Below are 17,575 nucleotides of genomic sequence, written 5' to 3'. Positions count from 1 at the left end.
TTAGAGAAAAAATAATGCAGGGAGCAAATTTTAGTCAGCTCGTTAGGTTCTGAACTGGACAGACTTTGTACCTTGGCATATGAGTAGCGATTCTAGAACCTTTTGAACTTTTGCCACCAAGTAATTCTGAAAAGACTGACAGCAAGCAGTAGATAATGGAAAAAGCCAGTGTCCTCTGCCCGAGAAATTAAGGTACGTATTGTTCAGGTGGTTAAAGAAACTGCCTAGCACAACAACAATAGCTGGTAAGTAGCAGGATCATTCAGAGAGGAAGGGATGGATCACAGGATGGTTGCTGTGCTGAACTTTCCCCCTAGAATTCATGATCGTTGGCCAAGCATGGTGGTTTACGCCTGTAATCCCAGCACTTTGGGAGGCTGAGGCGGGCAGATCATGAGGTCAGGAGATCGAGACCATCCTGGCCAACATTGTGAAACTTCATCTGTACTAAAAGTACAAAAAAGTTAGCTGGGCACGGTAGCGTGTGCCTGTAGTTTCAGCTTCTCGGGAGGATGAGGCAGGAGAATTGCTTGAACCCGAGAGGCAGAGGTTGCAGTGAGCTGAGATCACGCCACTGCGCTCCAGCCTGGGCATCAGAGCGAGACTCTGTCTCAGAAAAAAAAAAAAAAAAAAATTCATGATCATTGTAGGAATTCGCAGTGTAGGGGAAATGGTGCAGATTTTATAATCAGGAAAGGCCTATATTCAGTTCTCCATTTGACCACTCTCTAGCAGAGACATGGGAACAGTTACTTAATTTCTCTGACCGTTTCCTCACTTGGGAATAGGGCTTTTGCAGATCTGTTGGAAAATATTAAGGCCAAGAGGGGTTTAAAATGTGAAGTTGTCTAGCACTGAATAGGAGCTTAATATCTATCAGTTCCTTTCTGCTTCAATCAAAACTGAGCTTTATATGTAGAATAATTATTGTTTGTATTCCATTCTCCATTTTGAGTATGGAACCATGAATGCCAACAACTTGATGATAAAAGGAGCCGTTTGTCAGAGATAGTCCTGTAAGCGCTTTGTAACCTGGTAGACTGTGCATGTAAGGGCAGGCAGGTTACAAATGCGAATCACCATAGCCGGCACACTCTGCATACAGCAGATTCTTAAGCCATCTGTGTACTCTTTTTAACACTATACTGAAGTCCACTTAAGTCAGAGTTCAACAAAATGAATGAATGTAATCCTAGGACTATGGAACTTCTCGGTGATTACATAGCACAGAGAACTACGGAATCATTTTCTGGAAGAATGCACCATGCGATTATGCTCCATGTGGAATTGGTATATGTAAATGTTGGTAGACTGTGAGGATGAGGTTGACAGGTTGATCTGAATAAAGATCCTAGGAGGAACGGAGGATACTATGTAGTTTTGTTGTTACTGTTGTTCTGCAGTTCCTGGCTGCTCAGTGTTGGCAGCTGTGTGCACGCTTTCTCTTTTGAGCCAGCGAGGCACAAGACAAGTAATTTCCCATCCTGAATCTCTCACAGCTGCTGAGCTGTAGTGGCTATACTGGGATGTGGCTATTAACTTTGAAAATTTGCATAAATCCAGCCCCCACCCCCCTGCAAAGGCTCAGTCTTGTCTTTACACTTTCCCCGAGGTGATTATTTTCTGGGGGTGGGGTGGGGGTTGGGGGGGTGAAGAAAAGAGGAAAAAGAAGGCCAACCACTCTGGGCACTGGCGGAGGAAGCGTGGAGTCCCTTGATCTAGGTCCTTGTGGGGAGCGGAGAACCCAACCAGCAGCTGCAAACGGAAGGACTGTGAGCGAGCGGGCGGGCGGGCGGCTGGCAGCGAGGCCACCGGCAGGGGGGGCCCGGGCCGAGGCCGCGCCACCTCGGCACCACGCGGGCAGCCGGTGCGGCGGGGTCGCCGCGGCCAGGGGAGCGCTGGGTGCCTACCATGGCAGTTATGCAAGCGGTGGCCCCCTGGTCCTGGCTCCCCGCCGCCCTGAGCTCCTTCCTCCCCGCTGCCGACACTCGGATCTCTCTCGCTCTTTCTCTCTCCTGTGTTTTCAAACAGGAAGTGCACGGCTGTCTATAACGTGCTGCCGGGTCCCAGGATGGAGGAGTGAAGTCTCTCGTCGCCGCGGTTCCAGCCTCCGGAGCTCGCCCAAGCCGAGTCCCCAGAGAGAGCCCTGAGGGAACAGGGTGGCCGCTTGGTCCAGGTGCGCAGGGCCGGGTCCGGGTCCAGGGCGCGGGTCTGGGTCCAGGGCGCGGGTGGGGAAGTCCATGGCACGAAGCGCTGCTACTGTCGGCTCTGCATCTCCAGCTCTGTACTGCAGCTTCACTTGCCCGCCCCCCACCACTGGCTTCTCACCCAGGGTCTCTGCCAAACTCTGGCTGCTGCCGCCCTGGCTTCGGGCCGGGGGAAGGCCCTGGGCTTGCACTGCGGACCCGCCTGCCAGGACTCTTCTAGTGTTCTTTCCAGGCTGGGTTGCCCCGGGCTGCGCTGGGGTTGCCAGTGCCCGGGGAGTCTTCCTGGAGCCCCCAGCTACCCTCTCCACCCTCTCCTCGGGCTGCCGCTGCTTGAAGCAGCAGCTCTTTGTTCCTCCCTTGCTGGTCTGAGGTCATGCACATAAATGTCCTGGGAGGTAGGGTAGTGTGAGGGTAAGGGGTTGGGACGTAGGGAAGAGGAAGAGGAAGAGGAGGATGAGTTGTGGGTGAAGTGTAAGGTGGACAGGAGAAAAGAATCTTAGTGTCCGTGCTCAGAAATCAGCTCTTCAGCTGCTGAAGCAGAGGACCCCGGTTCCTTGGTTTCTGTTTTGGGAAAGCCAGGCCGTGCCAAACGGAGGGAATTAGTGATGCAGACACACACCGGAAAGGTAGGGACCGGGAATGAGGCACAGCAGCGAGTTCTGAGGTGTTTAGTCTGCTGTCTGGCTTGTTAACTCCACTGTGGTTTCTTAGCCAGGCTTCCTCGCCGAGACACAAGGTACTTTAACATATGAGCCAGGCGTCTTTATTTATTCCATTTGTCATCAAAGTAAAATTGAGAGTGACTTTTCTCAAATTCACCAGGTAGATTTTAATTTCACATTCACTTCGTGTTCCATCTCAAATGTTCATAGAAGGAGAATAAAACGCTAGGGTTGGTTTTATGCTACAGACGTTTTCCATCTTTATTTCCCTGGCAGCTCCTCTTTCTCCAGACTAACTCAGATTGACTTCTCCCCTCAGTGAAAGCCTAACCTTCTTTTACCGCCTGTTTATCTACCTGGTGAAACTCCAGTCTTGAGGAGGACACTAAGGGGAGTGGGATGGCTAAGAAGAATCAGTTTGACGGGATCATTATATGGCCTCAAATTAAATGTTTGAGTCCTATTAAGGCCAGTGGCATCTTCTTTTTATTTCCGAGGAAGGGATGTGAGCATATGACTAGAGGGGAGGAAAGTGAGACTCTGCCAAAGAAGGTCTCTCCCTGTAGCACAGAGGAAAAGTGCATCTGTGTAGCACAGTATCACATACACTGCATGCTTTCACTTTATTGGGTAGCCAAGCCATCTAAGGAGTCAGGGTTAGGTGTAGAATTTACATTCATGACGTGGCATGCTGACTATAGCATTCTGATGCTGAAAATTTCATAAAACATATTTACTACATAATTAAGTTTGCTTTGAAAGGAAAATTTACCAGGGTGGTACAAATTTACCAGCTTGAGTACAAAACATGTACTCATTAAGTATATGGCATTACGTAGCCAAAATGCACTATGAAAACTGAACAATTAAACTTATCATTCCTAGACAGACATGGACTTCTTAAGTTTGAATTTAATTGTGAGATGGCTGTGTTTATGCCTCTTGCCAAATACGTCATCAAAAGTGAGAAGGTAATCGAGAGAGATTGTTTTTATTTTGAGACGGATTTTCATTCTGTCACCCAGGCTGGAGTGCAGTGGCGCGATCTCGGCTCACTGCAATCTCTGCTGCCTGGGTTCAAGCGATTCTCCTGCCTCAGCCTCCCGAGCAGCTGAAATTACAGGCATGCGCCACCACACCCAGCTAATTTTTGTATTTTTAGTAGAGACAGGATTTTGCCATGTTGGCCAGGCTGGTCTCGAACTCCTGACCTCAAGTGATCTGCCCACCTTGGCCTCCCAGAATACTGGGATTACAGGTGTGAGCCACCACACTCAGCCAGTCAAGAGAGATTCTTGAAAGACCTGTACAACCATAGTGTTTTGCATCTACTTTATTTATTTTTTATTTTATTTATTATTATTTTTTTGAGACAGAGGAGTTTCACTCTTGTTGCCCTGGCTGGAGTGCAGTGTTGTGATCATGGCTCACTGCAACCTCCGTCTCCCAGGTTCAAGCGATTCTCCTGCCACAACCTCCCGAGTAGCTGGGATTACAGGCACACGCTACCACGCCCAGCTAATTTTGTATTTTTAGTATTGGTGGGGGTTTATCTATGTTGGTCAGGCTGGTCTCAAACTCCTCACGCCGTGATCCACCTGCCTGGGCCTCCCAAAGTGCTGGGATTACAGGCATGAGCCACTGCACCCAGTCGCTGCCTCTACTTTTATACCTATGTGTGTTCTTTGCACTCCCCCCCTCCCAGTTTATTAATTTATTTGGGGACTTTCTTTAGCATCTGTCACTCTGCTCTAAGATACAGTAAAACAGCTTTTGTGAGCCTCAAAATCTCTCTCCCATTTAGAACAGAGTCTCCTTCCATTCTAGTGATATTTAAACTCAGAAATCATAACTGGCCTTTAGATTGTCATTTTCTATTTACACAGTATATATGATTTTTTTTTTTTTTTTACTCCCTTCAACAGAGGTAAACTCTTCTTGCTCCTTTCAGTGATGTGGTGAAGTAGGATTCATTTTCTCCAGTTTATGGAGAGAGGAAACAGGCTGATGAGATGTAACTTGTCAGTGGTCGTATTAGTAAATGGAGTTGTTGGTACCTGAACAAGGGTCCTTTGATGTAATCCATGGCTCTTTTGTAGTCTGGAAAGCTGCTGCCTAAGGAAGAGGTGGCAGTGCTGATTCAGGTGGTCCTTCGCCATTCCAAAAGAAAGCTGGATTGCCTTACCGAATCTCCAGGTTTTTCGTTATTCCTCTTCACTCAGGCTTTGCCCAGAGCTCAAGGCTTGTTTTCATTTTTAAAGCAGTTTTTTTTTTTTCATATTTGAAATTTACACTTCCTGTGTGTCTGTGACTAGATTTAGCTGTGTTTGCACAAATGTGATTTGTATTCTGCTGCCAAAATTCTAGTAGTATATTTTAATTTACAGGTATCTTTTGTCAGGTTTTAGTAAGTATCTTTCCAAGGGATCAGATTACCATATTTTAATTTTTTAGAATTTAAACAACCTCTTCTGGCTTACTCCTAGGGCAGTTTTTATCCCAGAAAATTAATTAATTAGTAAATGATATATATGACTCTCCAGTCCCCACTACTACCACCGTGCACATCTCCTACGCTTTCATTCCAGCTCACGGTAATCCACTGAGGGGTTCACATTACAGAACAACGTAAGCAAACCCATGTAACTTTAAATTATAGATTAGATATTTTTGTAACATTCCTTAGATGCAAGTAAGTTTATTTCCTTACCTTTGTAGCACTTAAAGTTGAGACTCTCTGTAGTTATGGTTTTAATGTTGCACCATTAACTAAACTGTAAAATTATGGTTTAATTTGTTGTACTGCAAATTAAAATTTGGAGTACATTTTTCATAAGTGTTGGATAAGATATTTGTTTTCTCTGCAATAATTGGAATATTCATAGTGGCCTATAACTTACCCTCTATAAAACTGTGGTCAAAACCCTCAGGGAGAGGAGGAGGTAAAGGAGGAGCAAAACGGAGGAAATGAGAGCTCATTCTATTATAAGGGAGGAATGAAATGATACATATATGGTTCCCTAATACACAGTGCACTGCCTTTTCTGTCTGTTGGTGAGTTGCAGTGGCTTGTGAACTAGCCGTGTATCTCTTCCAACAGAAAGGCTAAAAATGAAAGAGTAACTAGCTTTGATGTTAAATGCCAAGGAAAAGTTAATGGCCAAGAGGGGACTAGGAGTGGAAATAAATGCAAGTTAAGATTTCATTTTTTCAAAACTTTTTTTCCCTTCTTGTATATTATAAAGTAAAAAATACCTTCTTAGTCAAATTGTAAACTATAATGCAGTGGCTCCTGACACTTACGAAAATCAGGAAGCTTTTATTTAATATTAAAATATTTCAATGATCTTAACTGGTTCACTGTTTTACTTCGTATCTCTTATAATTGCAAATGTTTCATGAGAGTTATTTAATATCACTCAGCTGAGTATATATTGCAAGTAATGACTTCATCATCTTCCTGTGTTTGTAAAATAGCATTACATGTACGTATGAGATAGGAATTCAGCCTACAGACCTCTTGCAGTGCCCTGAAGTCTACAGGTGGGGAATCGAGGCCAAAGCAAAACAACTGCTCCAGACTGAAAATGCTGAAATGGTGATGAAAAATGCATAATATGTTAGCCATCAGATTATAAAGATTCCCAGGTGGAATTTTTCCTCTTTGTTGTACATTAAATGGATGATGTGTTAAGCCCTGATTTTGGATCTGGTCTTGTTTCTGAGCTCATTGTTTTTCATGGTCAGCTTTGAGATCTTTGCAGTTAGTCATAGATAACTGGATTTCTCTTTAAGAGCATTTTCCCTACTTTACTTCTGTGAATATCCCTTCCCTGTTTTTGTAGAGTCAGGACTTTGAGGCCAGTTTCAGAATCATGACAGTCATAGCCACCACCACCACCACCAGCCCTATGTTCATTTCCCAGAAGCTAAAAGAGGCTTCCCAATCTTAACCTTTACAATTTGTGGCAAGTTTAAGGAAAGGGAGATAGGATTTGTCCCTGTTCTGCAGTGGGAAAAACTGATGTGTGAATTCATATTGAATTAGTCTCTGATTTCTGTGTGTGTGTTGTATGACATGAATATAAGTCATTCTGCTTAAGATAGGTTGAGCAGGGTGTGGAAATCTAATAGGGTTATTTCATGAAGTTCCTTTATTTGGTTAAAAGAAATCACTTCCTATCTATTGAACACCATATTTTTCAGGCACTGACAAATAGACATTGATTATCTCTAATCCTCCTGGTATTATGCAGAGTGGGTAATGACCCTGTTTTTTTTGTTTTTGTTTTTGTTTTCTTTTTCTGAGACAGAATCTCGCTGTTGTCACCCAGGCTAGAGTTCAGTGACTCGATCTTGGCTCACTGCAAGCTCCGCCTCCTGGGTTCATGCCATTCTTCTGCCTCAGCCTCCCCAGTAGCTGGGACTACAGGTGCCCACCACCACACCCGGCTAATTTTTTGTACTTATAGTAGAGACGGGGTTTCACTGTGTTAGCCAGGATGGTCTTGATCTCCTGACTTCGTGATCTGCCCGCCTCGGCCTCCCAACATACTGGGGTTACAGGCATGAGCCACCGTACCCGGCCAGTAATCCTGTTTTATGTGAACAAACTGAGGCAGGCAGAGACTCCAAGTCACACAGACAAGCTAAGGCCTGGACTCGGATCCAGATTTGTGCAGTCTCCAATGCTGAAACATTTCTCTCACTGTATATCCTGCTTTCTTTGTTCTTAAACTAGCCTATGTAAAGAAATGATCATGGTTTGTTTAGTCTTACGTACCCTTTCAGCAAAGGTTAAGTTAAAACTGTAGACAATGTGGAGACAGTACAAATAGGGACATGAAAGGGTCAACATTTTTATGAATATTTTTGGCTGGGTTAAGTTAAAATTGTAGACAATATGGAGACAGTATGAATAGGGACATGAAAGGGTCAACTTTTTAATGAATATTTTTGGCTTCCATGTAGTATGTATTCATTTTTTTCTAAGGAACCTAGGCATATGGAATTTATTGGCCTTCATGAGAATTTCTTGAGGCAGTATTGACCACAAACAATATTGCTGGATCATAGGATATATGCATACTAGGAACTGCATAATTTTACTGGGAACTGCACAGCTAGTTGCCAACTTTATATCTCCACCAATACTGCATAATGCCTTTTTTTTTTTTTTTTTAACAAATTTCCTGATTGTTGCCAACCTGATAAATGTTGATTATACCTAATGGTTTAATTTTGCCTTTTTCTGATTGCTAGTAAGGCTGGACATGTCTTCATTTACTTAATTTAATTTTCCTTTTCCATGAATTGTCGTTTTATGTCTTTAGCCTGCCCTTTATTTTCTGTTGGATCTCTTGCCTTTTTCTTGTTAGAACTTCTTGAGAGAATTTTTGTAGTATCTCTTGTGTATTCTAGAAATTAATTCCTCTTTGTCTTTAGACATTGTGAGTAACTTTCTTCTAGTGTGTCACTTTCCTAATAACTTTGTCTACGGTGCCTTTCAGTAATAGCAGCAATAAAATCTTTAGTTTTAATGTTGTTATCTCATCACTTTATACTATTATTATGGTCTGTGCGTTTTGAGTCAGTTAAGAAATCATCCCCTATTCTGGGCTCACAATATTGTCTCTCCTCGTTTTCTTTTGTTAATTTCAAAGGTTTACTCTTATCATTTGGGTTTTTAAACCATTTGGAATTTGAGATATGAAGTATTAATCCAATTTTTATTTAAAAAATCTGGTCATATTGTGAGCCACATTTCCCAGCACTATTTGCCAACTAATACATTCTTTCTCCGCAGAGTTTTGGTGCTACCCCTAGGATGTAAGTGCATATATATAGAGGTCTCTTTCTGAGATCTCTGTTTGGTTCCAGTTGACGTCATTGTGTGTTCTTGGGCCTTTGATACACTGTTTTATTTATTTATTTTTTAACTTTTATTTTAAGTTTTGGGGTACAAGTGCAGGTTTGTTACAAAGGTAAACTTGGGTCATGGGGGTTTGTTATACAGATTATTTTATCACCCAGGTATTAAACCTAGTACCCATTAGTTATTTTTCCTGATCCTCTTCCTCCCCCACTCTCCAAAAGGCCCCACTGTGTGTTATTTCCCTCTGTGTGTCCATGTGTTCTCATCATTTAGCTCCCACTTATAAGTGAGAACATGTGGTATTCGGTTTTCTGTTCCTGTGTTAGTTTGCAAAGGATAATGGCCTCCCACTCCATCCAAGTCCCTGCAGAGGACATGATCTTGTTCTTTTTTATGAATTTTTTATGTTCTTTTTTATTAAGGAATACATAGTATTCCTTAGTGTATATGTACCTCATTTCCTTTATCCAGCCTGTCATTGATGGACATTTAGGTTGACTCCATTTCTTTGCCATTGGATACACTGTTTTAATTGTTGCATGTATCTTTATGTAACATGATCTTATTAGCATGACTTCTTGTTACATGTACATTTATATAACTTGACCTTATTGTTATGATTGGTACATCGATACAAATTTAAAAGTTCGAGACTTTAAGATTATATTGAGGCGGATTCCTTGCCCTTATTTGCATGTGTTAACTTTTTGCAACTACACATTTTCTAAAAACACATTTCTAAAAGACACATTTTTCTAGAAATGTGTGGACCTGTCTAGGAGTATTGTTTAATTTCCTTACTTGGTAACATAATTTTAATATTGCTGACATTACATTTTCTTCTGTGTGTGTGTTTTTTTGTTTTTTGTTTTTTGTTTTTGTCTTTTCTTTCCTTCTTTTGTTAGCAGTTATGACTCCCTTTCATACTTGGTCATCTGTGTAGGACAGTGGTGTCTCATTTCAAAGGCTTGTCCTCCTCTATTGCTCTGTATGTGCCTATAGAGCTATGATGTACATTCCTGGTATGGCTTTAGAATGAATGTTTTATGAGTGTGATGCTGTACTGACTGCATGGGTGTATACTCTTGAAAGTCTCTTAATTATAGATGTCTCTTTATTATTGGGACAACTTTGTCAGTTTCAGCTTGATTTTCTCCAAGTTTACTTCGCTCTGATCTTCTCAGTTTAGTGGGTCTTATTCTTCCCCCTGTCTGCAATTTATGTCACACTGAATGCTAGGTCAGTTTATTTGATAAGTGGGTGTTTGGGGTGTTTGTGTGCCTGTGCAGAGTACAATGTATTTTCCCCTTATCTTTTTTTTTTTTTTTTTTTGAGACGAGAGTCTTGCTGTGTTGCTCAGGCTGGAGTGCAATGGCATGATCTTGGCTCACTGCAACCTCTGCCTCCTGGGTTCAGGTGATTCTCCTGTCTCAGCCTCCCGAGTAGCTGGAATTACAGGTGCACACCACCATGTTCAGCTAATTTTTTGTATTTTAGTAGAGACGGGGTTTCACCGTGTTGCCCAGGCTGGTCTCGAACTCCTGAGCTCAGACAATCTACCTGTCTCGGCCTCCCAAAGTGCTAGGATTAGAGGCATGAGCCACCACGACCGGCATCACCTTGGTTTTTAAAATGTGATGAAACCATGTTGTGTACATAGCATGGCATATTATTATAAATAAATTTGAAATCATGATGGGGACAAATTTAGGTCTCAAAATAGATATTGTGTGACAAGGTTAGGCTAAGACAAAGATGTTAACCTTGGCCAATAGTTAACAGGATTACAGAGATAATAGCTGTATTTTTTCTTTTTAGTGTCTGTAGTTCTTCAGGTGCTTTATGGACACAGGAGAGAGTTGCAGTCTTTTTAGTTAACTGCTGAGATTTACCAAGCTTGCACAAAGTCTGATAAAATCATAATATAGAATGTTTTAGGGTCCAAAACCTGCTGAGACAGATAAGACCGGTGTCTGTGGGCTGTTGGAATTGTTCTCCTATTGTTCTTTAAATGGGATTTATTAGGTATTCTCTTGAGTTTGATTATAACAGCCCTAGCTAGTGACCTTACTAAACTTACATGCTCATTAGAGGACTTTATCAGTATGGAAGTTCTCCATTTCTCATTCAGATTCCTCTGTGCTCCCCTTAGCAGCTGTCCTACGAGCCTTCCCTCTTATTCAATTATTGTAATGTAATTGGCAGCCAAACTACTTCATCCTTTCAACAGGAGACATTTGCTGAGCTTCAAATTATTAAATCTTAGTCCCCGCCCCTCCCTGTCATCCCCCACCTCCTGTGTACCGGTCATTTTGTTAAGTTCTGAGGATGCAATGTGAGTATCAAATGGTGCCTAACCTCTGAAGATAGACTCATAAACCACTAACTGGAACTTAACTTTTTTCTTTTTTTTTTGAGACGGAATCTCACTCTGTCACCCAGGCTGGAGTGCAGTGGCGCAATCTTGGCTCACTGCAAGCTCCACCTCCCGGGTTCACACCATTCTCCTTCTTCAGCCTCCCAAGTAGCTGGGACTACAGGTGCCTACCACCATGCCCGCTAAATTTGTTTGTTTGTTTGTTTGTATTTTTAGTAGAGATGGGGTTTCACTATGTTAGCCAGGATAGTCTCGATCTCCTGACCTCGTGATCCACCCACCTCGGCCTCCCAAAGTGCCAGGATTACAGGCGTGAGCCACCGCGCCTGGCCCTGGAACTTAACTTTTTTATAACTTAAGGCACTTTTTAGCAATATATTGTGATGATGATGATAGAGAGTAGGGCACATAGGAGGGAGTGATTTGTTCTTTCTTGTTCGCGAGGAAGGAATTCCTGAAGGAGGTGATTTTGGTGCTGAATATTGAGAGGCTGAGATCATTTACCAGGCTGAGGTGGAGAAAGGACAGACAGAGTAAACAGCCCAGGTTCAGAGCCCCAAAGAGCTCAGTGAGTGCGGAACATGAACTATGAGTGAATGGAGCCAAGCGATGGTGGTGCAGAGGGGAGAAGAGGCCAGAGGTGCCTACTGGCTTGGATTCTTGGTCAAACCCATGTCTAGGGTCGTGCATGTCATTTCTGGAAGTGTGAACTTTATCCTGACAGCATTGTGGAGTCATTAAAGGTAAAATAAATGTTCCAGTCACTGTCTTCAGATATGTGAAAAGAAAGCAGGGAGCAGTCTAGTGGCTGCTGTAATAATCCAGGCAGACATCATAATCCAGGCACCAAACTAAGGTGATGAAGGTGAGAAAGGAAAGGAGAGACTGGATTGGAGAAATGCTTAGGAGAAATAACTAGTTACTGATTAGATGGAAAGTAGGAAGGGAGTAAGAGGAAGGAAAAAGATAATTCTTAATTCTTCTGGTTTGAATGACTCACTGTCTGAAGGTGTCATTAGTAAGGATGGAAAACATAAGTTGGGGGACAATCGTGAGTTCAAGTGGAAGTGGAGTTGGGGTGTCTGTGGGGCATTCTTTTGATCTTCAGAGGCCTGAGCCCCAGTAGAGAAGTGAGGGCTGGAGACAGTTACTGAATTGACTAGGATTGATCGTGGTAGCCATGAATGTCGTTGAGACTCCACAGGGATGGCCAAAGGATCAAAGACTGAGCAGACAAAAGAAGAGGAAAATCTGAAAACAAAAGTGACAACATTGAGTCCCAGGTGCTTTGGTTTGTTTGTTTTTTATATATTATATAATTCTTACAACAATCTCCTGTGACATAATTATGTTATTGTCTTTTACAGACAGGGTGTCTAAACCTCAGGTGAGCAACTTGCCACGCTGCCCAGAGAGTAGATAGGGAAAAGCTGTTAGGTCCTGTCAGGGCACAAGAAGATCCGGTAGAGTGAATATTGAATATAGGAGATTGGATCGGACAGCGAGGTATTCGGTACCCACTGAATCAGAGGAGCTCTAAAGCCCTAACACTGGATTGTCACCAGTGAGGAAAGAGGAGGAGTTGAGAAGTGGGGGCAGCAGATGGAGAGAGAGTGAGAGAGCACAGGCAGGAGAGCGAGCAGACGCGCGGGGGTGTGTACATATTTGTCTGTGAGGAATTGTGTGTATGTGTGTGATAGTGACTAGAGCTTAGAAGAGGAAATCATTAATGGAGTAAAGTTCCAGAAAAGATAGGGGGGCCAAGTTCTAGAGCACAAGCATGCTCAAAGGGGTTGTTACAAAAGGGAATTGGGATGTTTCTTCCATTGGGACAGGAGAAGACAAGGAAGAGATGTGTGGCTGTAGGTGAATATGCAAGTGGATGGGAAAGAAGTTGAGAAAATTGTTCCTGATAGCTTGGATATTTTCAGTAAAGGAGGCGATGAAATCTGCTGCGAGTGTGGGGCCTTGAGGAGACAGCTGGAAGTTAGTAACAGTTACCTTTGTAAAAGGAGCCCAGTGCTTTAGGATGAGTGATAGCTGTGCATCATTGAAGGCCCATTTGGGATTTTGTCATTGGTGGTTAGGTGCTGATGGAGGATTTTTTTTTTTTTCTGTTTGATAGAGCACTGTAATATGAACAGCATGAATGACCTTTTAAAATAGATTGCACAGGCCTTGCCTGAAACATTAAGTTTGGATGGTGATTTAAAGATGGGACGGGAGGAGAGAAGGAGCAGCAGACTGAACGAATGTTAGGGAACTTGAGTTCTAGTCCTAGTTCTTCCATTTAATGGAAGATGGGGAGTTCTTCCTCCTCATCTTTCAATGGAGGAAGTTGCATTTAATGTCCTCTCAAGTCTCCTGTAAATCTCAGAACTTCTGAGATTAGCACATTATTAGACAAAAATGAATGGAGAAGAGAGTAAGAGCAGCTAGAGTCCTATCACTTAACCATTTATGGGTTCTTCTGATAGCAGCACTAATCCCAGAGCCTTTGGGAGGTTGACAGCATGAAAGCAGGACAACTGTCAGATAACCGTACCCAGGTGTCTGCAGTTGTGTCTGTGCATGGCAATGGGAGAGGGGTAGCAAGTCAGAAAAGGGGAAGGACAGGAGCATGAAGCTGTGATGGGATTTGTGCATGAGGTAGACTGTGTGGATTTACCCTGTGCCCCTCCTGCTGAGTGCCACGGTTCCCTGAGGAATCACTGGTAGCAGATAATTTAGTCATTTCATAAGAGGAGGTGATGCTCTTTGCATTCATCTCTATGTTGTTTCTCTGGTTGCGTTTTCTTTTTTTCTAGGCTGATTTCTCTCTCTTAGTTAAAAGTGTGGTATTGTAGAAGAGAATTGAACAGTTGGAGAAGGCTAAGTATTCATAGGATCTTATCTTAAGAGTCCTTTCTCCTTTCCGCTTCCATCACTGCACCTTGAATGTCTTTGCCTATAGATTTTGAAGGATTTCATCACTCTTCTGAGTTGGCTATATTCTTCCTCTGGAAGGTGTACTTATTCTTCAAAGCCATTTAACTGTCTGAGCCCCCTTTTAAGAACAGGGATAACATCTTAAAGCCCTCAAGGTGTGGTTAGCATTAAAAGGTGAATCCAGTCAGATGAGTGGCTCCAGAGATTATTGTAATAATTTAACAAGCCTAAGCAGGTGATAGGACACTCCTTTGTAAATTAAGCCTCTAATCTTTCTTTATACTCACGGAGATTTGAGAGAAACCTGGGAATTTCCTTTTCCCCCCATTAAGCTATTACACAACTTAATGCTTGGAAAATTCTTCACAGGAAAAAACAGGGTGTAACAGTTTTTGTGAGGCATCTTTTAAAAATTCACCCTTTTAGCTGAAGTCTGAGAATACAATTCCCTCTCCACTCCCTTGCTCTAGTTTCTTTCTGAAAGTCTTAATTTCTCCATATAATTAAATACTCTTCAAAGTGAAAATAGTTAAAAAATTAAAACCACTTAAACTGAAAGTTAAAACATTGTTCATAAATGTGTTCTTCCATTTCCTGAGAAACAACAGGAAAGATTTGCTTTCTCAAAATAAACTAAGTAGCCTGACTATGAAGTCAGACCAATAGAGATCAAAGATTCACGCATCATCACACAATGGGAAATTTTTAGTCATTTTTCTAACCACAAAAATAAGTCTAATGCTAGTTTTGGGGGTTTGTTTTGTTTTGTTGCCTGTGGCATCAAGATATGTATGTATAATTCAGAATGTACCTTTGGCATGTTTGAAATTGACTTATGTGACTATCTAGTGTGCTGAAAGAGCCTATTTTCAAGATATATTTGATGAGTGTGAACATGCTACATATGCAGCGATGGAAAATAGCCTTCTTGGGCATTAAATTTAGGAAGAATATAGAAAACCAGCTGACTTTTTATATCTGTTTAGCATCTAAAATTAAAATTAAACTTGCTAGATCAGTAAATAATTGCATAGCTATGTTAGTAGCAAAAGTTTAGCAGCTCATGTTGAACACTGAACCATATTGAAAAAGGCATCTGCTACAGTAATCTCACACACACACACACACACACACACACACTCAGGTAGGAATGACAGCATTTATTAATATTTCTCTATTTCCAGAAATAAGATATGAGAGGTTATTTCAAAGAAAAAAAGTAAATGCTCTTATGGTTGGCAGATTTTTATTTGTGGGATACAAGCAAGATGAGGGAGCAGTACATGCATGCAGTATTCATCTATCATTAATTTGTGTCAAATAAAGTGATTCTATATTCCTCAAATGGTGTAAAATAGGTCAACATTTTGTCTTTCACAAAAAGATAGAAAATCAGACCTCCAATTTACTGCTGTGATCTCAGCTTCCTTTTCAAATCCCTTAGGTATTTTAAACCTAAGTCTTTATATTTAAAATGGGTCTCTTGTAGACAGTATATATTTGGGTCTTGTTTTCTTTGTCTGCTCTGACAATCTGTGTCTTTTAATTCGTATGTTTAGGTAATTTACATGTAAAGTGGTTATTGATATAGTTGGATTAATATCCACCATGCTTGTAACTGTTTTCTATTCATTGCATATGCTGTTTCTCCCCCAACTTGACTGCCTACTGTGGTTTTAAGTTAACATTTTATATAGTTCCATTTTATCTCCTCTTTTAGCATATCAATTATACTTTCTTTTTAAAAAGATTTTACCCTAGAGTTTATAATTGATTTTAGGTTCTTAAAATGAAAAAATACCCCAAAACATATGTATGTGTATGCATAGAAAAAAATTTGAAGGCTTTACAAGAAGACATTAAGAGTAATTATTGGGGCCAGGCACGGTGGCTCACGCCTGTAATCCCAGCATTTTGGGAGGTGAGGCAGGTGGATCACCTGAGGTCAGGAGTTCAAGACCAGCCTGACCAACATGGAGAAACCCCATCTGTACTAAAAAATATACAATTAGCTGGGTGTGGTTGCGCATGCCTGTAATCCCAGTTACTCGGGAGGCTGAGGCAGGAGAATCGCGTGAACCTGGGAGATGGAGGTTGTGGTGAGCTGAGATCACACCTTTGCATTCTAGCCTGGGCAACAAGAGCGAAACTCCATCTCAATAATAATAATAATAATTATCTCTGGGTGGTAAGATTATAGATGATTTTGACTTTTTATAATTTTCTGTATTATCTGATTTTTTAAAAAAATAACAAACAGGTATTTTATAATCAGAAACAATGAAGTTCTTTCCATTTTGGTGAGAAAGAAGGAGGTAAATCACAGCAAAATAAGCTGAAAATCTGTGGTTCTAAAATGTATACTCTCTCTCTGCTTCCATCTTGAGATAAGCCCATTATCCCATAATAACCTGCACTCCACTGGTGGGAAAAAGGAAAGGGGTTGACTGCTTTTAAGCTAGCATTGGGAAGGTTGTCAGCCCCTGTTCTATACCTTCTGTGCCTACACAATGAAAACTGAATCCTCAGAATGACTTGGAATCAGTCCACCCTGTGGTTTGACATAAAGTTTTTTACATATGCAAAGTTAACCAGGCCACACTATTTCTGCCTTTTTTTTTTTTTTTTTTTTTTGCCTCTTCACTATATTTCAAAAAATAATGAGTAGAATTAGAGCACTTGAAAACCACTTTAACGTATAGCCTTTACCAGGCATGGTGGCACACGCCTGTAATCACAGCACTTCGAGAGGCCGAGGTGGGTGTTCGAGACCAGCCTGGCCAACATGGTGAAACCCTGTCTTCACTAAAAATACAAAAATTAGCCAGGCGTGGTAGCAGGCGCCTGTAGTCCCAGCTACTCAGGAGGCTGAGGCAGGAGAATCGCTTGAACCTGCGAGGCAGAAGTTGCCATGAGCCGAGATCATGCCACTGCACTCCAGCCTGAGCAACAAGAGTGAAGCTTCATCTCACAAAAAAGTATAGCTTTTCATGACAACTTTGTAATACATTTTTTGTTTGTTGTTATGATATCTCTCCTTTTGGGTGAGGTGGAGAGGGGATGTCAGGTAGTATCTGCGGTAATAGGTGAAGAGATTATAGCTAATGTGAGGCTGTTGGTCCATCTGGATTTCAGGAAACTCACCTCCCCACCTTGTGGAATATTAGAGAAAATTACCATTACTGTTCTCATTATGTTAATTATATCTTCTGAAGTTTTAGAGGTTTACATATAAACCAAACCCAAATTAAGGTTTAAGAAAGTGGCATGGCGGCCGGGCACAGTGGCTCACGCCTGTAATCCCAGCACTTTGGGAGGCTGAGGCAGGCAGATCACGAGGTCAGGAGATCGAGACCATCCTGGCTAACATGGTGAAACCCTGTCTCTACTAAAAATATAAAAAAATTAGCCAGGCATGGGTTAGCAGGCTCCTGTAGTCTGAGCTACTTGGGAGGCTGAGGCAGGAGAATGGCATGAATCCGGGAGGCGGAGCTTGCAGTGAGCCGAGATTGTGCCACTGCACTCC

At 41.9% G+C, this 17,575-nt stretch overlaps 1 protein-coding gene across 16 annotated transcripts in view; it reads left to right on the top strand.

Moving 5' to 3' along the window:
- The window catches only part of LRRC8D (leucine rich repeat containing 8 VRAC subunit D), a 118,814-nt gene that overhangs the window by 20,584 nt on the left and 80,655 nt on the right, over window positions 1-17,575 (top strand). For 9 of the 16 annotated variants that reach the window (XM_015143550.3, XM_077950937.1, XM_077947890.1 and 6 more), the window contains one exon: window positions 2,032-2,176. The exons of 3 other annotated variants lie outside the window; for them this stretch is intronic. The gene's annotated coding sequence lies outside the window, so the exon portion shown is untranslated. 16 annotated transcript variants of the gene reach the window in all.

This window comes from Macaca mulatta, chromosome 1 (assembly GCF_049350105.2).
Source record: "Macaca mulatta isolate MMU2019108-1 chromosome 1, T2T-MMU8v2.0, whole genome shotgun sequence".
Taxonomy (NCBI): domain Eukaryota; kingdom Metazoa; phylum Chordata; class Mammalia; order Primates; family Cercopithecidae; genus Macaca; species Macaca mulatta.
This window is presented reverse-complemented; position numbering and strand designations above follow the sequence as displayed.